Source organism: Phascolarctos cinereus, unplaced genomic scaffold, assembly GCF_003287225.1.
Source record: "Phascolarctos cinereus isolate Bilbo 61053 unplaced genomic scaffold, phaCin_HiC Scaffold_726;HRSCAF=1367, whole genome shotgun sequence".
Taxonomy (NCBI): domain Eukaryota; kingdom Metazoa; phylum Chordata; class Mammalia; order Diprotodontia; family Phascolarctidae; genus Phascolarctos; species Phascolarctos cinereus.
Genome location: NW_027556098.1, coordinates 219,360,779 through 219,383,609, shown reverse-complemented (window position 1 = coordinate 219,383,609; position 22,831 = coordinate 219,360,779). Strand labels below are relative to the sequence as shown.

Below are 22,831 nucleotides of genomic sequence, written 5' to 3'. Positions count from 1 at the left end.
AGAAACATATTAGTAAAAATAGCTTATGATACTAATTTATTCTACTTGTACTAAATATGTGAAACAAAATGTGATTAAAACACAAATTTTCCTCTTAAAATTTAACATACAATTTTAAATCATATTTGATATTTTGCTACAGAGTAAGTTTATTGAAAACAGAATCTTAAAATGTGGAATTTTAAAAATAGGTATCTTAATTTTATTTAAATAATTTCTATAATGTTAAAATATGCAGTGGTACACAAATGACTGATTTTTGTTTGCGAAATTTAATTTATAAACTTTGTTTAGAGACTTAATTTAATAAATCAATCTAAGATATTTCATGTTTTAAAACTTTAGAGGCATCCATTTGAATAGAAATGCTTCAGTTTAGCATGACCTATTAGGGCCTTGTTTTAGGTTAGCTGCTCCTTTTATAATTTCTATAATTTTGGGGGCTTCCTTTTTCATCGGGCATATTAGCTACTAAAAGAGTAATTTTTTTCTACTTTAAGCTGTTTGATTTTAAAATGGGATTGCCTGTTTGGCAATATATTAAACAAAGTGACTAAAATGTCCATACTCTTTGAATCAGAAATTCCACTGCTAGGCAAATATATACTTCAAGGAAGTCAGTGATGAAAAGAAAGGTCCTATGTACATTACAATATTTATATCAGTAGTTTTTGTAGTAGCAAAGAATTGCAAACTAAGCCAATGCTAATCAACTGGGAAATGGCTTAAATAAGTTGTGGTGCATTATGTGATGAAATACTATTGTGCTGTAACAAACAATGGCTTTGATGAATACAGAGAAGTACTGGAGGATTTATATGAGCTGATGTGAAGAAAAGAAAGCAGAACCAGGGAAGCACAGTGACTAAAGCAATGTAATTGGAAGGACCACCATCAACAAAAAAATTGAAACTGGATACCGTGAAATTTTAACAATTTTAACAATTTAACAATCAAACAAATCCCAAAGAAGAGCTGTGAGAAGATACTTCTCTCTGCTCCTTTGCAGAGGTGGGGGTCTATGAGTATGGAAGATTGCTATAATGTCAGACATTTTTGATATGTTGCTTAGTTTTGATGAACTTTTTTCCCCCTTTTTTATCCTTTATTAGCAGAAATGGCTCTCTGGGAAGGACTGTGGGGAGGGATGTGTTGGGAAATGAAGGTACTGCAAAAACAAAAGATACCAATAAAAATTTCTCCCCCCAAAAAGAGGAAAAAAGAATTGGATTGTTTTGTCTGCATGGTTGAAGACTAGATCTTAAAGTGCTCTAACGACAGATGGCAAAGTCTGTGTGATTACTCAAAATAGAAATTCTAAAATTTCCCATTTTCTTTTTTAAGGCTTTTTTTGTGGGAGATGAAGGGAAAAATGAGAATTTCAGCTGTCACAAGGGTAACAATATACATTCCAATTGCGATAAGACTCTGTCAGGGTTGGATAATTGTGGCTATGTAGTCACTTCTTTTTACCAAACCTGTATAAACAGGAAGGAACCCTTTTGTTGTTTGCTGTTGGTCTAAGAAGAGTTTTAATAGGAAATTTAATAATTTCAGTAATGATTTAGAATGTTGGTGTGTTAAAAAGAATTTAAAAATTATCACAAAGTTATAGGAAAGAATTATAGTGTTCATGATGTCTGTATTAATGACTGACGTTGTAGCGCTGCAAGTTTTCTAGATGCACCATATTATTTTGGTTGGCCTATTTTTTTTTAAACAGTCTTTGTAAACACCCAAATCTGTTTTTATGAATGATGCTTTTGGTAATGTGGAAAGTGGATTTTTGATATTTTTACTTTCTTTCTTCATCTGGATGAAACGGGGTCACTTTCATCTAATTGCTTTGTATGCTTCTGTAGACCTCATGGACTAGAGCTTGTGGCTTTTAAATCCCTGTAGAGTTTTTTGTTGCTTTCACAACATCACAGGAATGAACAACTAATCTTATTCGGAGGCTAGTGGCAGCCCTTCTTTTGGGAATTTTCATAGCTATGCTAGAAGCAGAGTTCAGGTGCTGCTGCTGATGAAGTGTGATCCCTTTTCTTTGCCCTCTAATATCCCCATCCAGTATTCTTACTCTGTTGTCTTTTCTATGCTTCAGTCTATGTTGCCACATGTCCCCATGTCACCATTTCCTCTATGTCCTTGTACTTTTGCACTATTTTTGGTTTTTTCCTTTATCCCTTTTTTGATTTTGCTTTATCTTCACCAGCATTGAACATCTTTTTACATAATTGGTAGCTATTTCAGTTATATGTCTATATGAAGAACAAAGTAATACTTTTTAATAGTGATAGTCTTTTAGATTGGTATCTCCATCCTTGTTCTCATATAACTGATGATAGTTGCAGTTACATATATAACTGTCCATAAAGACCGAATATGATACACCTTCTGTAGCATGGATTCTTAACCTTTTTTGGTGTCATCTACCCCTTTGTCAGCTTGGTGAAAACTAAGGAACCCTTCTCACAATAATGTTTTAAAATGCATAAAAGAAAAATGCACAGGATTACAAAGGAAACCAGTCATATTGAAACATACTTAGCAAAATATTTTTTAAAAAACTTCATGGACCCTAGAGTAAGAAACCTTGATGCATAATTTACTTTTGGAATGTACATGGAAAGCTAATAAAAAATGAAATGCATCACATCAGGTATTTTGTACTTTAAATGATATTTTAAGTGATATCTTAATCTTAGGGTTTTTTGTTGCCTTTTGTTTTAATACCTATTAGCTATTACTAATTTAATACCCAATAGCTATTACTAATTAATCTCCCTGCCCCTATTGAATACTTCCTCCTAACAAAAAGCATTTAAGCAAAGCCAACTAGTAGAGTAATCATATCCAACCATGTATCTCTCATTCCACATCTGAAGTGTCTATCTTTGCTGAGAAGAGAAAGATGTGTTTATCACTTCTCATGCACTGAGATTGTTTATGAAAATTTATTGTGTTCAACTGTTTTTTAGTGTCATCATTTACATTATTGTAGTCTGTATATATATATATATATATATATATATATATACGCTCTCAGTTCTGCTTTCTTCACTTTATACTTCATACAACTCTTCATGCTTCTCTGAATTTCTCATATTTGTCCTTGTACAGTAATATTATAGTACATTCATAAGCCACAATGTGTTCAGCTCTTCCTCATTTAATGGACATCCATTGTTATTCCAGTATTTTTTTCTATCCCAAAAAGTACTGCTATGAATAGTTTACTACTGATTTTTTTGAGGGTATGTACCCAGTAGTGGAAGTGCTATATGAACACTTAAGTGACTTTTTTGGCAGTAGTCCAAATTGATTTCTGGAATAAGGTCTCTGATATACTTTTCAGTTTTTTAACTCATGTTAAATAGTTCTGTGGATTACTGCTTTATAATATAAGTTAAAGTATAATAATGCTTTCCCCTTCACTTATGCTTTTAAGAAGTTATTTCCCTTAAGATTTTAAACCTTTAGTTTTTCAAATGAATTTTACTATTTTAGATATTTCTGTAAAGTATCCACTTGGCAGTTCGATTGGGGCTCTAGGCCTAGAGGAATGAGAGAAAAGAGAAATACTCCATATGCTTTTGAGTTTAAAATTTTTCTCCCCCTTCTTCACCACCACCCTCCCTGAGATGGCACATAATCTGATATAGGCTATACATTCACATTCCCATTAAGCATATTTTCACATTAGTGAAGTTGTAAGTAAAAATTTAAACCAATAGGAGGAGTCATCAGAAAGAGGAAACAAAACTCAACAGAAGAGAAAAAAAAGATAGCAATTCAACTTTCAGTGTGTTTTTCTTGATAGGCTAATTCCAAGTTATAATTTCTATCCTGTTATTTTTTGTTAGTACTCTCTAGAAATGCTTATTATTTTGGGGGGCATATTTTGTATCCTGCTAGTTTATTGAAGTTCTCCTGCTACTTTTTATTGATTAGTTTGTTCACTTATTTTGTTGTATTTTATATTTTTTATAGTCCACTTTGAAATATTTTTGGAATTTAGCTTTTAATAAATAGATGAATCTGTGATAGAGCTCTGATTTTGGCACCTTCTGGAATTCCCTCTTCCAGTGTAATCCATCTGTGACTTCTTAGATAAGTCCTAATTCCCTGAAATAATAAGATGTTAAGTGACAGTGATTTAAATTTATAATTCAAGATTTGAATCTAGGTTGTTCTGAGTTTTGAGCTAAGTGCTGTATTCACTGTTAAGCTTTTTCTGTTATGTTGTTAATTAAACACCTTCCTCCCCTGAAATAAAAGAGGTTAGGGTTTGCATTGTATTAGTGGCTTTAGACTTTATGTAGAATTGGTGATCTTGGAATAGGTTAGAGAGGTGTCTTACTAGTGTAAAATATATTAGAAACACATTTTAAAAAAATATACATTGTATTTTAAAAATAACATTAAAGTCCTTTGCTGACCTATATTGGTTGTATATTTTTTCAAATACATTGTTTAAATACTGAAAATCCCTGAGGTAAACAGAGATTTGCCTTGGGTAGTGCTAAACATGTCTAGAATGAGGGCTCTGCTTTTCAGTACTGTCAACCCTTCATCTCTAAGATGTCATTTTGAGTGTACTACTGCATGGAGAGCTTCAGGCCTAGAGGAATGAGAAAAAAGAGAAATACTCAATGTCACAGTGATTCTACACCACGTGAAACACAGATTTGGTATAGGTTAACAAAGTCTCTTTATTATTCTTTCCATTTATCAAGGTAGAAATAGTATTGCATGAAATAATATTGCAAGGTAGAAATAATATTGCACCAATTGCTATTTCTTGCCCTTACCAAGGAACTGCTTAAAAAAATCTGATTCACTTTATAGTTTCTACTGTCCCACTAGCCCTCTTTAAAAACTTTTACAGAGGGGTATTTATTGAGAAGGTATAGCAAGAACAGAAGTTACAGAAGCACAATTCTTGAGTGCCCTCCTCCCCACCATCTTCCTGGAAGAGAGAGGGCTCTACCTTAAAGTAGTTGCCATAAAGTATACACCCCACCTAATTCACTTCTGAATGTGGCACAGCCAATAAACAAGTCACTGTTATTCCTTCTTGACTGGTTTTAATCCACTACTCTCCTGGGTTAAGCAGTGCATTAGAGACTTGCTGTTCTCCAGGTTTGACTGTCTGTAAAAATTTGTTATGGACTCCAGCTCTTAGATGGTTGCTTCTCCTCTGACCTTTCGAAAATTGTAGCCAACTTCCAATATCTTTCACTTAAGAGCAAAAAAGAAGAAAGGAACAGAGGCCCATAATCACTGGCTACATGTTACCCTAGGTGGAAAGGACCTGAGGTCTCTCTACCTAGCTAGAGATTTATGAAAGTACTTCTTCCTCATTTGAACTAACCAGGCAGCAAGGGTTGAGTGGGAAGGGTGAATTACCCTAGTGGAAGTCTTTTCCTGTCTCCTGATTCTCATTCTTCAGCTAACCACAAGGGTCCCTCTTCACTACAAAGTAATTGAGGTATGGCCTTTTTCTTAGCAAGAACAAAAAAGCTCTGGCAGGTGCTTGTGCTCCCCACTCAGGAATACAATCTCTTGGTCAGTTTTGATGAGTCTAGGCTGTTATTTACTCCTTAAATCTTCAGTCTTGTTGTTTGTTCTCTGTAGGTCTCTTTACTTTCATTTTCAAGTAATGGGAGAACTGTTCATTGAGTATAAGGTATAAATACTCATAATAAAAGTGTTTTCTATACAAAAGAGATACTTTCACTCTCCAAGTAGAAATTAGAGGGGTACTATAGCTTTAGAAAAGCATTTTAATTTGAAGATACACTCAGTACCACTTCTGAGTTTTCCAGATAAGGCAGAGCTTTGTGTTTCTAAATATATTTTTCTCTTAGCTGTTATATTCCATACTATTTTTTCCAGTTTGGACTTTTAAGATTATGGTTGATGATCCTTTTCTTTTGAATTTTTAGATAGTTGAGTCTACAACCTCTCTCTGTCTTTGAAAATCATACTTAAGAAAAAACTTTTGATTTTTATATACAAATTTTGATAAATTTTGGCAGAATGGAGGTTACTAGGAAGAAAATTGACTAGAAGGTTGTAATCTTATATGACACTTGTAGGTGAGTGATGGATCTTGCCTATCTTTTTGTTTTTAACATTTGAGTATTTTCTGGTAGAATTGTACGTAGTCACAAGTAATGACCATCAGAAGTAGGACTTGAACCAATTTCCCTTGACTTCTCTGACACTAGAGCCATTGTTCTTTCCGCTATATCTTACTGCCTCCCTAAATCTAATATTCTTAAATATACAGATGGGTTATTCTCCAGTATTCTTTTTTATAGTTAAAAGACATAGCATAATGCAATGGGAAGCAAATTGAATTGAGAATCAGAATGTTGGTTTGAGTAGTGACTGCCATTTACTTGTGTGACTTTGAGCAAATTACTTATTCTCTTTGGTCTCATTTTCCTCATCTGAAAAATGAGGGAGTTGGATTAGATGGCCTCTGAGGATCCTTCCAGTTATGATATTATGATCCTATGTATATTTTCAGATCTTGATTTTTAAAAATAAAAAAATTTTGTCAGTATGGTATTAGCTGGTAGGCTGCAGATCTTGTAGTCAGAAAAACTGAATTCAGTTTCTGGCTCTGACACTAGTTGGATGGTTAGATGAGACATTTGAGACTCATTTATTGCATGTGTGAGATTAGGACAATAATATTTTTGCTTTCTTTCTCCCAGGGTTGTTATGAGGCAAGTGCTTTTTTCACTGTGAAGTGTCTTATAAATGTTAAGTTGCTGTTTTTCTGTTGGCAGCTAGGTGGTTAAAGTGTGTAGAATGCTAGGCTTAGAATCAGAAAGCTCTGAGTTCAGACTGGGTATCAGATATATACTTTGTGACCCTGGGCAAATCACTGTTTACCTCAGTTTCTTCATCTGTAAATAATAATAATAGCACCTACCTCCCAGGGTTGTTGTGAGGAGCAAATAAGGTAATATTTGTAAAAGCACTTAGCACAATGCCTGGCATATAGTAAGCTCTATATAAATGTTAGCTATTAATGTAGCTACATTTGGTAATTTCTTTGATGGTAAGGACTATGTCATTTATTTTTCTGCCATCTTCTGTGCTTTGTACCTAATAGGCACCCAATATATATTTGTTAAATCAGTAGATTGGAGTAGAGATAGATTATAGTTAATATATTAGTAACAGATTTGTAGATTTTTATAGATATTTTAAAAATGCATTGGCTGATTCTATAATTGGAAAATAAAATGATACCAAGAGGCAAAAATTTCCCCACCTCCCTTTTTAAAAAAATTTAATTTATTTTTTGTTTTCAACATTAACTTCCATAAGCTTTTGAGTTTTAAATTTTCTCCCCCTCCCTGTCTGCCTCCCTCCCCAAGGTGGCATGCAATCTGATATAGGCTCTACATATACATTCCTATTAAACATATTTTCACATTAGTCATGTTTTAAAGAAGAATTAGAACCAATAGGAGGAACCACAAGAAAGAAAAAACAAAACAGAATTAAAAGAAAAAAACAAAGAGCAAATAGTATGCTTTGATCTGCATTCAAAGTCCATAGTTCTTTCTTTGGATGTGGATAGCATTTTTCATCATGAGACTTTTAGAGTTGTCTTAGATGTTTGCATTGCTGAGAAGAGTTAAGTCTATCAGTTAGTCATTGAACAATGTGGCTGTTACTGTGTACAATGTTCTCCTGGTTCTACTTGCTTCACTCAGCATCAGTCCATACAAGTCTTTCCAGGTTTTTCTGAAGTCCACTTGGTCGTCATTTCTTATAGCACAATAGTATTCCATTACATTCACACACTGCAGCTTGTTCAGCCATTCCCCAATTGATGGGCATCCTTTCGATTTCCAATTCTTTGCCACCACAAAAAGAGCTGCTATGAATATTTTTGTACATGTGGGTCCTTTTTCCATTTTTGTGATCTTTTTGGGATACAGCCTTAGAAGTGGTATTGCTGTGTCAAAGGGTGTGCACATTTTTATAGCCCTTTGGGCATAGTTCCATATTGCTCTCCAGAATGGTTGGATCAGTTCACAACTCTACCAACAGTGCATTAGTCTCCCAATTTTCCCACATCTTCTCCAACATTTATCATTTTCATGTTTTGTCATGTTAGCCAATCTGATAGGTGTGATGTGGTACCTCAGAGTTGTTTTGATTTGCATTTTGCTACTCAATAGTGATTTAGAGTGTTTTTTCGTATGCCTATAGATAGCTTTAATTTCTTTATCTGAAAACTGTTCATATGCTTTGCCCATTTATCAATTGGGGAATGACTTATATTCTTATAAATTTGACTTAATTCTCTATATATTTTAGAAATGAGGCGCTTATGAGAGACACTGGTTGTAAAAATTCTTTCCCAGTTTTCTGCTTTCCTCCTAATCTTGTTTGTATTTGTTTCCGACCCCACTCTTTTTTAAGGAGGGTATGCAAGTCCAGTGTTTTTTTTTCTCATCTTAAAGGTTTTAAGGGATAATCTGAGAGTTAGGGGAAAGAAGTGGGGAGGTACAGAGGTAGACAAGACACAGAGAAACAGAAACGAAGAGAAAGAGACTTAAATGAGAAATTTGTAAAGGGCATAATGTAGGGATTTCTTTCTTTAAAAGACTTTTAAAAGTTATGTTGTGCAATACCTACTTTGCTTAATGCTTGCTTGGCCCATGGACTGAATGAAATTAAATCAGAGATGGGATCTGTACACTAGGGTACAGTTACCTCTGTTCCAGCCTGTAAGGTTAAATTTATTATAAGATATTTGTAACAAGAGTTTTGTTGTTGTTGTTGTTGTTTTTAATTTGGAAGGTGGGAAAGAGAGGAGGACTAGTGATAGGGTTGCCAAAAAAAAATTTAAGAACTAAAAGAGAAGAGGGTCATTTAAGCATTTTTAAAAATGGATAAAAGAGGAAAGAATGAAGAATAGAAAGAAAGAGAAGCAGGACAACTTTGAAAGCTACATTTTCAATTTATTAGATATTGAAAGGTAAAGCGAGGTGTACATAACTGAGAATTGTAGTCCTCATTTTCTGTTCTGTTTTGTGTGTGAAAATGCTTAGTTGGCATTTGCTAATTTCGGATTAAAAAATAATATTGTAAGAGATGCTGTTTAGCCAGAAATAGCATAGGCCATACTCATACTATGATTGTGTAAATCTAACAGTCTTCATTCAGATTAAAATGAGAGGACTGAGAAAAACAGGGCAAAGAATTATTTATTACTACCTACTACTACTACTACTACTACTACTACTACTACTACTACTACTACTACTACTACTACTACTACTACACCCCTCCTCCTCCTCCTCCTCCTCTAGCATTTATATAGTACTTTAAGGTTTAAAAAGTGCTTTGCAAAATCCTGGGAGGTAGGAGCTGATATGTTACAAGTGAGTAAACTGAGACAGGTTAAATGACTTGCCCACGGTCACACAGCTAAATAAATGTCTGAGGAAGGATTTGAATTGAGGTCTTCCTGACTTCACTGTGCCACTGAGCTATCTCTAAGGGAAGCAGAGCTTCGATGAGAAAGATAGTGGTAGTGCTGCTATACTCTGCAGTGGTCAGGTCATATTGGGAGTATTGTGTTCAGTGTGGCCACCACATTTAGGAAAGACATTGACAAACTAGAGAATGGCCAAAGGAGGGCAACCAGAGTAGTAAAGGTCCTTAGATTCATGCCAAATGAAGGAACCCGTGCGGATATTTAGCTTAGAGCAGTGGTTCTCAAAAAACATCACAACCAATTGAATGCAGAAGCATTTATACAGATCTTGCTGTGTTCTATTAAGCCAGAAACTAGAGACTGGCAAAAATATGTAAATCATTCTACTCTTCTCATCAAATTTATTTTTTGTTTTGGAAAATAATTATTTTTTATAAAAATTTTACTTATGTTAGCAGGCAGTGAATTTATTATTTTAAAATAAATTAAAAATGTCTTAAACATTTATCTGTTTTAATTTGTAATATATTGAATATCAAATAGATGTAATGCATATAAACTAAAGTTCTTTGGGATCCTTAGAAATTTTTAAGAGTATAAAGGTGTCCTGAGAAGAAAAAGGTTGAGAACCACTGGCTTAGAGAAGGGAAAGCTAGTAGGGAAGGGAAAATAACAATCTTACAGTACTTGGAGGGCTGTTTTAAGAAAGAGAGATTAGGCTTGTTCTTTTTTTTCTTCTTTTTTTCCACCTCAGAGGTCAGAATTAGGAAAATTAGGTTAGAAGTTGCAAAGATACAAATTTAGGGTCGAAGAAAGGGGAAACTTCCTAACAATCTAAAGTTCTTCCATAGTACAGTGGGCTGAGGGTTTTGCCCTTGTGGAGGTCTGACCCCAAGCCATTTTCTTGTCTGTCTAACTCTAAACTGGATCTTTAGAAACTAGGCCCTGGAGAAAATAAGAGACTTAGTTTAGGAATTCCCATCTTGGGCCTTGCCTCACTTTAGCCGTCTTGTCATCAGGCCTGTTGGGGGGTGAATACTCTCAGCTTCTCTCATTTGTACCTCTTATTCGGGGAACCATAATTAAGTCAGTTATTATCATTGTTTCTAGAAAGAGTGTGTCGATCTGTAACAGACTGCCCTGTTATACTACCCCTATGACTTCAAACACCTTTTGTTTTGGCTACCACTTCTCTCCCTGTAGATGTTTTTCTCTTCCTGTGCCATCCCTCTCCATTGGAATTTAAGCTCCTTGTAGGCAGCCTTCCATTTGTACTTGTATGTCTAGCACTTAACCATGCGCCTTATACTTTGTGAATACTTCATAAATGCTTTTTTCATTTATTAGGGGCTGGATACTATTTTGTGGGCTCTTTTCTTAATCTGTGCATTTGGATTGAAATAGATAACAATTGAAGTACCTTTCAGCTCTGAAATTCTGTCATTCTCTGAAATCTATTAAAGGAAAAGACAACCTGGAGAAACTATATTCATTAATTTGTTGAAACATTAAATGTTTTTTATTGATATTTTTCTCTTTCTGTTTTCTCTTAGAGTACTGAGTTTGATTTGAACAGGTGTGCTTATGACTTTGTATTCAATTTCATTCTTATGAGTAGCTGTGCATGGTTTTTTGGCCTGCTGTCCCTAGTGTAACAGAATGTTATGCACTCAGCAGTGCTATTTATATATCAACATTCTTCAGAGTACTTCTTGTTTCTTTTTTTGTATAGCCAGTGTGAAACAAGAGCAGTAGAATTTATTGCATGAAATTAAACAGAAAAGAGATTAATAATGCAGCATTAGTTTTATGGAATGGACATGAAATTTTAAAATCATTTATTAAGAAATTATTATTAAGTTAAAAAAAGAAAATTGCCTTCAAAATAGTATTCAGGTGGGTTTAATTAGAAAATTATCATAGAAACAACATGATAAAAATAAAGATATTTTTCAAGGATGGGAGTCTTTAATAGTATAAGTAATGCCTTCATCTACTTTTTAGGTTTATATGTCTCAGATAACTTTATAGGATCACTTTACATTTTATCGGTGAATTTTATGGTAATTTTGTCAGTATAAATCGTTATATTTCTGGTAAGTAAAGTTTGCTATACAAATGTGATTTGGAATATTTTTGAACATGATTGAAACCAAATGCCAAAGAATGTGCATGATTAATTATATGTTGTAAAGATTTAAAGCAAATCAGTATTTTTGAAATGTAGAATCAGATATTTTTGTCCTAAATGAGACAGTAAAAGAATTAGTCTTGTATTTGAAAGTCAGTTAGTCAATAAATGTTTATTAAGCACCTGCCATATGCCAGGCACTATGCTAAGTGCTAGAAGGCCAGGTATCATAAATTATCAATGGAAAAAGAATATTAGAATGTTAGACTTCGAAGTGACCTTAGATCATCTGGCTTAACTGTGCGCATAAAAATCTCAAACAGGACTTAAAAATAGTCATCCAGGCTCTGAACAATTGGAGTGACAGGGAACTACTTAGCTAACAAGTAAATCTATTCTGTTTTTGAATAGCTCTCATGGTTAAAACACATTTAGCTGAAATTTTACTGGAATTTCTATCAATTACTTCTGATTCTAGCTATTAAAACAGAAGAGTAGGTTAATATAAGAAAAGTAGTATAAGTGGAAAAAATGGACCAGAGTCTTAATTTATTGAGATGATTAAAGAATGGAAAATAAAAACCTGTTTGGGTTCTACAAAGTAACCCGGCCTTTAAGTAGAACAATTAAAATAAAATTTCTGATTATACTTGCCAGTTATTATTTTATATAAGAAATAAAATGATTGAAGCAACATGAAAATAATTTAGAAATATATTATTGCATTGTTTTCATGTTTAATCTTTTTAATGCATATCTTACCTAATGTCTATGTTATCTTAATGTCTCTCTTATCTATACTTTTCTTCTTTTTGCATTTAGTTTCCTGAACCAGTGTTACGTTATTAACATTTTCCTGATGAAATTTGTTGTTGTTATTTGTTTGTTTCAGCCCTGTATAGATAACCTGTGGCAACTTGTTAAAAAAATTTGAAGTGGCTTTCTCCTGTGTTGTAAATCTTCCTTACCTTCAGAGTTAATCCATAACCCAAGAGTGTGTGTTCAGATAATGCAATCTGGACATAATTTGGAGAGTAAATTGGTTATGAGATAGTAACATAATAACTGACAATATAGTGAATCCTAAAATTGGATAAATTTTTTCTTTAGATTACTTTTATGGAAAGATTATTTGTGAATAACCTATTGCTCTTGCCTTTTTGAGTTAGATGATTGAAAGTTGCTACCAGAAGATCTTATTCCTTGATTCTGAATTCTGTGGATCCAGAGAATAGTGAAATCCTCAAATATTATGTTGTAGGTAGAAAAAATATTTTAATAAACTATATGATATTAATGAAATTATTGCAAAGGACTTTGGGTTTGTAGTATTTACTGCCAACAACATTGACTTCTCAGTTGTCACAATGCTTAGCAGTTTTTTGAAACTGAAGATAGTAGAGCCAGAGAATAAGTGTCAAGGGTTTCCTCTATTTGTCATCAAATACTTTCAAATGAATATTATTTTTAGGATAAAAAGTATGTTTTGATCATGGTATGTCTTGATTAATAGAAGAATAAAATAAAAAAAGTAAAACCTGAACCAGTAAAATAGTTTAGTTTAATTCATCTCTCTTAAACTTCCTAGTCTATTACATCTGCTTTATTACATTTAGCGTTAAATGATATCTATAAAAATGTCTCAACTATGGAGCAGCTAGGTGGTGCAGTAGATAGAGCACTGGCCCTGGAGTCAGGAGAACCTGAGTTCAAATCGGGCCTCAGACCCATAACATTTACTAGCTGTGTGACTCTGGGCAAGTCACTTAACCCCAGTTGCCTAACCCCCAAAAAAGTCTCAATTGTACAGTGTATAATTTTTGAGAGGCAGCTTTGTAGGGTGGAAAGAGGATTGGACCTGAAGTTAGAAGACCTGGTCTCTGCCACTTAATATCTCACCTCCTCTCGACTTCCTTATTTATAAAATGAGAATAATATATTTGTACTTCTTAACTCTCAAAAGTAGTTGTGAGGCTCATACACAATGCCTTGTATTTAGTAAGCACTTAATATTTACTGAATTGTAAAAGACTACATAATGTGAGCGGCTCTTGCTTACTTTCAGCATTTAATTTTCCTCTCTAGTTTGGCACATTACTTTAGTGATTCTTATGCCTAAATCTTCTCTTTCCCTTCTATTCTGTCTCTCCTTCTGTTACTGTACTCACACTCACTGTGGAGTTGGAGGAGCTGGATTCCAGTCACACTGCTCTTTGACCTTAGGCAAATCACTTAGCTTCTTGTAACCTAAATTTCCCCATTTGTAAAAATGATTGGGTTGGACTAGATGACCTCTTTGGTTCTCAGCTTGATTTCTAGACCTCTTCACCTTCTATACTTGTTCCTCACCCCTTTCATCTTCTGTCTTCTAGTTTGCCAGCCAGATGGTCTGCTCCTGCCTACTTTACTTTTTTCTCTCATCATTCATTGTTTTCCTCTCTCTTTTCTATTTTTGTCACTTCAGTCAGTCTGTCAGTCAACCATTTATTAAATATCTGCTGTGTTCCTGACACTATGTTAAGTCCTGGGAATACAATGAAAATGACAGTCCCTGTCCTCAAGGAGCTCACAGTCTAATGGAGGAGACAGTATGCAAAAACTTTTTGCATTTGAGAAATGTACAGGGAAATTTCAAGGCACTTGTCCTTCTTGTAAAACATGTGATTTTATCTAGAACTTGAAGGAAGGCAGGCAGTAAGGAGGGAGAGTCATGAGGGAATAGCCAGTAAAAATGTCTCCAGTTAGAAAATGGAGTATCTCCTTCAAGGAACTTCAAGGAAGCCATTATCACTGGATTTCACAGCATATGGGGAGTAAGATTGAAGAAGACTGGGCCAGGTTATGAAGAACTCTGAAGGCCAAATAGGAATTGGTATTTAATCTGGGAGGTGATAGGAAGCTGCTGGAGTTTATGGTGTAGGAGATGACAAGGTCAGACCTGTGCTTGTGAGTGGAGGATAGACTGCAGTGGGGAGAGACTTAAGATAGGGAGAAACAGGGTACTGCAGTTGTCTAGGCATGAAATAATTTGGGCTTGGGGCCATGTCAGAGGAAGGAAGGGAACATATTTGAGAGAAGCTACAAAGATAAAATTGACAGGCCTTGGCAACAGATTTGATATGAGGTGGGTAAGAGAGAGAAAGAGAGAGGAAGGAATAGTTTGGGAGGAAAGACAATGAATTCAGTTTTGGACATGTTTAGTTTAAGATGTTTATAGAAAATCCAGTTCAAGATGTCTCATAGGTAGTTGGAGATAGAATTTTGGAAGTTAAGAAAGAGGTTAAAGCTAGATAAGTAGATCTGAGAATCATCAGCATAGATATGATAAGTGAATACATGTGATCTAATGAGGTCACCAAATGAAATAATATGGAAGGAGGCAAGAAGTAGACCAAGGACAGGCTTGAGCCCTGTGGGACATCCACCATTAGCAGGTGTGATCTGGATGAAGATCCAGCAAAGGAGACTGTGAAGTAGCAGTCAAATAGGAGGAGAAGAACCAGGAGAGAGTAGTATCATGAAAACCTAGAGAGAAGAGAGCATCAAGGAGAGGGGAGGGTGATCAGCATTGTTAGAGGCAGCAGAGAAGTCCAGAAGGATAAGGATTGAGAAAAGGTAGATTTGGGAAACAGTGGTAACTTTGGAGAGAGCATTTTAAGTTGAATGAAGAATTTGGAAGCCAGATTGCAGAGAGTTATGAGGAAAATGAGAAGAAGGAGGTAGAGACACCTATTGTCAACGGTTTTCTTAAGGAGTTTGGCCTGAAAAGGGAAAGATGGGATGATAGCTGGCAGGGATGGATGGATTAGATGAGGGTTTTTTGAGAATGTGAAGATATTGGGAGTAGGGAGAAGGATGTGAGAATAAACATTTGTAAAGCATCTGTTATGTGACAGGCACTGTGTTATTTATTGTAGTTCATTTGTGGGGATTCTTTGTGACCCCATTTGGGGTATTCTTGGCAAAGATATTGGAATGATTTGCCATTTTCTTCTCCAGCTCATTTAACAGATGAGGAAACTGAAGCAAACAGGTTAAGTGAGTTGCCCAGGGTTACACAGCTAGTAAGTGTCTAAGACTGGATTTGAACTTGTCTTCCTGGCTCTAGGCCAGCACTCTATCCACTGTACCACCATATTATCTCATTTTATTTAATAACCATCCTGGGATGTAGGTGCTGTTTTTATTCACAATTTACAGATGAGTAAATTGTGGCAGACAGAGGTTAAGTGACTTAGTCACTAGCTAGTAAGTATTTGAACTTGGATTTGAACTCAGTTCTTCTTGAGACCAGTTTTAGCTGCATTGGTTTTGTTTGTGCAAAACCTTTTTAATTTTATATGATCAAAATTGTCTGTTTTACCTCCTGTGAACCTTTCTGTCCCCAGAGGTTAACACAGTGCCTGACACATAATGGGCATTTAAGAAATATTACTGACTCTACTGACTATTGACTCTATTGTCTTCAGGATAAAATCAAAACTCCAGTCTAGTTCTAGCCAACCATCTAGGATTATTTCACGTAACTCCTGCATACTCATGCTGAATTACAGTCCAACTGTCCTGTTTTCTTTTCCCTGAATTTCATATTGTGTGTCCTCTCTCCATTTCTTCGAACAGGCTAACGAACATGCTGTGTCTTCTTTTTCCTTCTTAGGACCATCAGTGTACTTCGGGATTTAATTCAGGGTCCTCTCCCTACAAGAAAGCCTTCTTTATTCCTCGTAGTTGATAGTGCTCTCACCATTTTGAAATTATGTCTCATATGTAAATGATACTTCCTCCTTGAGAGTATAGTATGTTTTCTTTTTTTGCTTGTTATATGCCTGGCATCTAGTATAGGCCTTCCACATAGCAGGGGTTTGTAACTGCTTACTGCAGTGAATAAAAATATCACTGACAGTACCTCAGCACTCTTTTTTCCCAGTTCTTTTTGTAACTGATGATTCAGGGATTGATAGCATAAATGACAACTAGGGAGTATTTTGCTTTCCCCTTAGTTATTTTGGATATCAGTTCCTTATTAACTAATTTTCTTTTTCCCTTTCCAATGTAAAAAGTATTTTTCTTGATGGAGAAAGCAAATGAAAGAAGATGGAATATTGTGTATAGGAGTAGTACGAAGGCTAGTACCTGGAGGGTAGCAACATGTAATAAGGTAGAAAGTTGAAGTCAGGTTATGAAGAATTTTGTATGCCAAATAGAATTTACATTTGATTCCAGAGGTGAGTTTGTATGTTCAAACCAGAGGTTTAGAAAAATCTGTTTGGCAGCTATGTTGAGGATAGTTTGGAATTGTGAGACTTGAGTCAAGGAGACAAGTTAAAAGATCATTGTAAATAGTCCAGGGAAGAGGTGATTAGGTCCTAAACTAAGATGGTGACTATATATACGAGTGAAGAGATACATGACAGAGATATTGTAGAAGTACAAACACTAAGATATAGTAACTTAAGGGATGTGTGGAGTGAGTGATAATGAGGATTAGATGATGCTTAAGGGAAACATTTTATCCTATGATGCAGAAGGAAGAAAACAGTGATTTGGCATAAAATGACATACTAAATAACATAAATAGCTTTCTGAAGAATTAATTTCTTATCATCCTATAGATTCAGGAAGCATATGGTAAATTTGGAAAACTATGACTCCTGTATAATGTAATTGTTTTCTAAACAGAAGTACTTTTGATGCCAGTCTTTTATGTAACAGAGGGAGACCATAACATCTGACACAGTATGAAGTTGAATTTTTTTAAGCCTTGGGTTTATAAAGATGCCCACATAAAAATCTTTGTCTCCTAATACAATATTGTATCCTACGTAAGTATGTACATGTTGTATCCAGTACCTATACCAGTCATCTAGGGTCCCCTATGGGTCTGCACTCGTAACACTATAGCTCACAAATCAACACTGACGGACTTTCTATTAGCAGTCAGCCAGTATACAAAATAAGCTCAAGGCAAGGATATCTTTACTAAGTTGGCATGGTAAAACACTAGTTACAAAATATTTCTGTAAATCTCTTCACAAATACACAGAGCTTCCCTAGGAAAGTGGGAGCAGAGTACAGTGGTAGTGAAACATACATGTGACCAAGGAAGCCCATGCGTCCAGAATTTCAAGGCCTCAGGGTCTTCATACTGCTTCTCCTTTGGCAGGTCTTTCCCTTGGGCTCACTAGATCCACTCCTCTTCACTGATCAGTTCCAATCTGATGGGACTATTTCTTAATTCAGTCTCTTCTGTTGTCAGAGGTCTTACTCCTTGAAGTTGCTTCCTCCCTCATCATCTCTGCTGTGTCTGTCTGAAGATTATTTGTTCTGTTCACTGCTGAATTCAGCGTGTCCTACAGAACAAGTGGCTGTACTTCAAAACCCTCTACTGGCAATAATCATACTCTTCAAAGCTGCTAGCAGCCTGGGCTGCCGTAGATTGGCCCATTTAAGGGCTGTCAGGGATATGGCAAATATTCTGGCTAAAGCTATTGCCCCTTCCAATTGAATCAAGAAAAATGACTTCACACTTTTTAAAGGGATGAAAAGACCAGACAAATGAACTGCAGTTTAATTCTATTAAGGAGAAACATTTTCATATTTTGTATATAATATCCTGGAACAATGAGGGAGTCAGCATGGTACCATGGGAAAAATGCTGAATGTGGAGTCACAAAGATATGAATTCAAATTCTATCACTTATTTGGTGTTTTGTCTTTAGGATACCTCACTTTCTGGGCCTCAATTTTCTCATCAATAAAATTACAGAGATGGACTAGATAACCTTCCAGCTAATTCTAATTAAAAATTCTTAGAGCTCATTGAGTAGCTTATTAAGAATTAATATTCTCTGTGTGTCTGTGATTTATATAATTCAAGATTTACAATGTAATTTACATATAGCATCTCACTTGAGTCTCAGATCAGCCTGTCAAGTATGGTACTACAAATACTTACTCATATTCAAAAGATAAAGGAACTGAAGTTCAGAAAGGTTAAAGACTTACCAAGAGTCATACAGCTAGTAAGTTTCAGAGCCAAAATTTAAACCCATATCATCTCAAGTCCAGTGCTTTATTCACTCTACTCTATTGCTTCAATTGGAAGAAGGCTGGATGATTTGGGTAGACATTAGAGAATCAAATTGTGTACATTTCCATATCAAATCTGACAGCCATTGTGCCACCATCTCCCTCTTCTGTCTCATGATATAATGGAGGAAACACTAAAGCAAAGTTAGAAGATACAAAATCAAGTCTTGGCTCAACCCCTTTATTAGCTCTGTGATCTTGGGCAAGGCTTTTATGTACTTGGGATCCTTAAGAGTCCTCATTTATAAAGTCTGGGAATCAGACTCTATATATACAGTGGATAATAAGTACTGAAAGTCATCATGGCATAGTTAAGAGAAAGCTGACTGCCAAGAAGACTTGGGTTCAGGTCCCACAAGTGACATACATTGCCTGAGATAATACACTTAATATCTTCAAAGATGAGAAAGAGAGGAAATAATTAAAGCTGCAGTTTGCTGAAAGATAGGATCATACAGACATAAAGAGGGTTGACCTTTGCAAGGAGAAGAGCCACATCTTTGGCAGAGGCTCAAGGAGAGGAAGAAAGGGCAGGAGATGATATCAATGGGTTTTGAAAAGAAATGAGTGGGAGAAAAAGAGTACACCGTGAGTGGTCTCACTTTTCTCAGTAAAGTAAGATTGATATCTCCAGTTAAGAGGGAAGGGAAGTGTGAGAGGCTTGAAGATGGAAAAGGAAATTTGGCATAGGATATATGACAAGTGACATCTGAAATTAATTAGGGAGGACTAAAAGGACTGCCTTTCTTCACCAGTGAAGGCCCAGTTGAAGCTGGATAACACAAATCTATAGTGTATCCAATCAGCACAATTGTGTGATTTCATCCAGCTCCATGCAACCACAGCTGAGTAGGAGGAGGCAAATGGCAGAAGTAATCTAGGTTTGATGTTTGCGGAGGCATGATTATCAATTGGACATAGGGGCAAAGATTAAAGAGTAGGTGGTGGTGTAGAGTTGAATTGGTTATTCATAATGTCAAGACTGGAAAAGAAGGAAAGTAAAGTCAGAATGTACGTAAGGTCTTGAGAAGGAGAATGGGTAGCTAAATGGAGGTGATGATGAGGGTGGAGGATAAGTGGGAGATACTGAGAAAACAGAATGATAGGAAGGTTCAGCAGACCATATCAGAGTTTTTGTTTTAAGGCAATGTAGTACTTGTGGGTAATGGTGAAATCTAGGACATGACCATCCCGATATGTGGCTAAGGTGGAATGAAGGAATAGGTAATGGGATTTAAGGGAATGAGGAATTCAGAAGTTAGGAAAAGTTTGTTGTTGTGTTGTTTCAGTTGTGTCCAACTCTTTATGACCCCAATTGGGGTTTTCTTGTCAAAGATACTGTAGGCTCAATAAATACCTTCCTTCCCTCTACTCACTTTCCTTTATTAAAACAAACAAACAAAAAAGATCAGAAATCAGTCACTTGTGCTTTGAAATTAATTTATGCTGATTTGTTACCTCTGTCATTGTAGTTATATATTTTTCTGGTGGAATGAAAGGCTTTCTCCTTAAAAGAATTTTAAGTTTAGTTAGAGAAGATTTTTGAGAGCCTGGGATAATTTTCATTTTGTTCTAGAAATTATTCTATGTCTGAGGCTCTTTCAAGGTAAATACGTTTTTAGTGCTAAACATGCTGGTTTTAAATGAGTAGTTTTTGTCCTGAGGTTTGAAGGAGATTAAGGAGAGTTCTGGGTTAGTATGGGTTAGCTATTCAGTGAGTTCTAAGAATTTTTAAAGTTAGAATTAGCTGGAAGGTTATCTAGTCCATCTCTATATTATACCATCTGGGATGGTATAATTGTCCTGCTATAGAATCAGCTGTTCCGTATTGAGAGTGAACCCTGACTATATAGCTACAAGCCTATTGCTTGTGAGTGTTAGCTGCAAAGAGATGAAAACTGTATGTTCAGTCAAATGCAGCAGAATTTAAGAATGTCATTTAGATTTTACAGGAAATATGTATGTGTGTGTGCAGGGTGGTGGTGGTGGGGGGAGGTGGTGGTGGAGAGACACACTTGATTAGGACCTCATCAATTGATTTGGGCCCCCAGCCCCACCCCACTTGATGAAATTTCATGAGGGGCTGGTAACTGAGACAACAGGGCATTAATACATGTTAATAAACAAAGTACAAAGAATAGTTTGTATTATGCTACACCTTTCCAAGGTGTGAAGAATTAGGAGGGAAGCTTTCCATTGAGGCTGAAGATTGGACAAGCCTATTGTAAAAAGCTTGGCAGCTCTGGGACAGCTGAAACAGGAAACAGCTCCAAGAAATACATCTCAGGCTCTACAAAAAAGAGCTACTTATGGAAGAAGCACTTGAGAGGCAATGGCTCTGCATTTCCCCTCTGCCTACTGACTTCCTTGGCTTCCCTTTTGTTTTTTGGATTGTTTTTATTTTTATTTGCTTTTTGGTGAGGCAATTGGGGTTAAGTGACTTGCCCAGGGTCACACAGCTAGTAAGGGTCAGAAATCTGAGGCCAGATTTCAACTCATGTCCTCCTGACTCCAAGGCCAGACTCTATCTACTTCGTCACCTAGCTGTCCCCCCTGCTTCCTTTAAGTTCCCAGCTAAAATCTTGTCTTTTTACTGGAAGTCTTTCCCAACCCCTCTTAATACTAGGGTCTTCCTTCTGTTAATTATCTAGTATTTATCCTGTATGTGACCTGCTTTGTATATATTTGTTTGCATGTAGTCTTAGATTGTGACTTCCTCGAAGTCAGGCATTGCTTTTGCCTCTTTTGTATTCCCTGCACAGTGCCTGACACATAGCAGGTGCTTAATAAATATTCATTGATTATGCCTCTGTCAAGGGTCATATACCCAGGAAAATGGTCATTGGAAATTGCTCCAAGATAGTGACTCCTGTGACTTTATCATAATGTTATATCAATTATTCATTCAGCCATTTGCTTGATGAGTCCCTTCCCTTCCTTCCTCTACTTTCCCCTGCCTTTACCTCCTTTTCTCTTTTCATCTCTCTTCTCATCCTTTCTCCTCTGTTCTTTTCTTTCCTTTTCTGCTCTTTTCTTTTCTGTCTCCTTTCTTCACTTCCCTCTTTCTCTCCTCTTTCTTTCCTCCCTTTTTTCTCCTCTTGTCCAATTTTTCTTTTTTTTCTTAAAAATACACTCTATTAATATCTTTTATTTTTGTACCACCTAAATTCCTTCCAATAGTTCTCTTCCTACCTCCCAGAGAGCAATCACATATAACAAAATATTTTTTAAACGGAGAAAAATGAAAAGGAGGAAGAACACACCATCCTCCCTCCCAGCAAAACTAATCAGTACATTGAAAACATTTAAGAATATATGCAGTATTCCACATCCTCTTCCATATGGTAGTGTGTGGGGAGGTACCTTCTTTGGGACCTTTTTTTTGGGTAATTTTGCAATGTTACTTTTAATTGTTTTGTAGTGTTTCCATTTACATTATTGTAATCATTCCATTCTCTGTATTTATCATTTTTGTAATTTTTTGTAGCATGATAGTCATCACATTTATGTACCACAATTTGCTTAGTTATTTTGTTTCTTCTCATCAATGGCATTTGGGGGCACATGCCTAACAGTAGAATCTTTGAAAGTCCCATTTTCTTTAATTTTTGCCAATTTGCTGGTTGTGAGGTAAAATCTTTGGGTTGTTTTTGACACATTGCTATTATTATATTAGTGATTTGGAAGATTCTTTCATGTGATTGTTTGTAATTTGCAATTTTTCTTTTGATAACCATTTGTTCATACCTTTTGACCACTTGTCTTTTGGGGAATGCCTTTTAGTCTGACGTATATCGTTTAGTTGTTGCTATATCTTGGATATCAAAGCCTTATCTGAGAAATATAGTACAAATATTTTTTCCCATTTGCCTACTTCTTTTTATCTTAGATGCTTTATTTTGTGCAGAAACTTTTCAGTTTCATGTAATCAAAATTATTTTATCTTTTGTAATATTTTCTATCCTTTGATGTTTAAGAATACACTTCCTACCATAGCTGTGAAAGGTGTGTGATTTGTTTCTCTTCTAATTTTTTAAAGGTGTGATCTTTACTATTAAGGTCACAAGTTTTTAAATTTACTCTGGTACATGGCCTAAGATGTTAGTTTAAGCCTAATTTCTGCCAGATCA

General features: G+C 35.5%; 1 protein-coding gene across 1 annotated transcript in view; it reads left to right on the top strand.

The window, feature by feature from the left end:
- The window catches only part of UBR3 (ubiquitin protein ligase E3 component n-recognin 3), a 303,032-nt gene that overhangs the window by 61,979 nt on the left and 218,222 nt on the right, over positions 1-22,831 (top strand).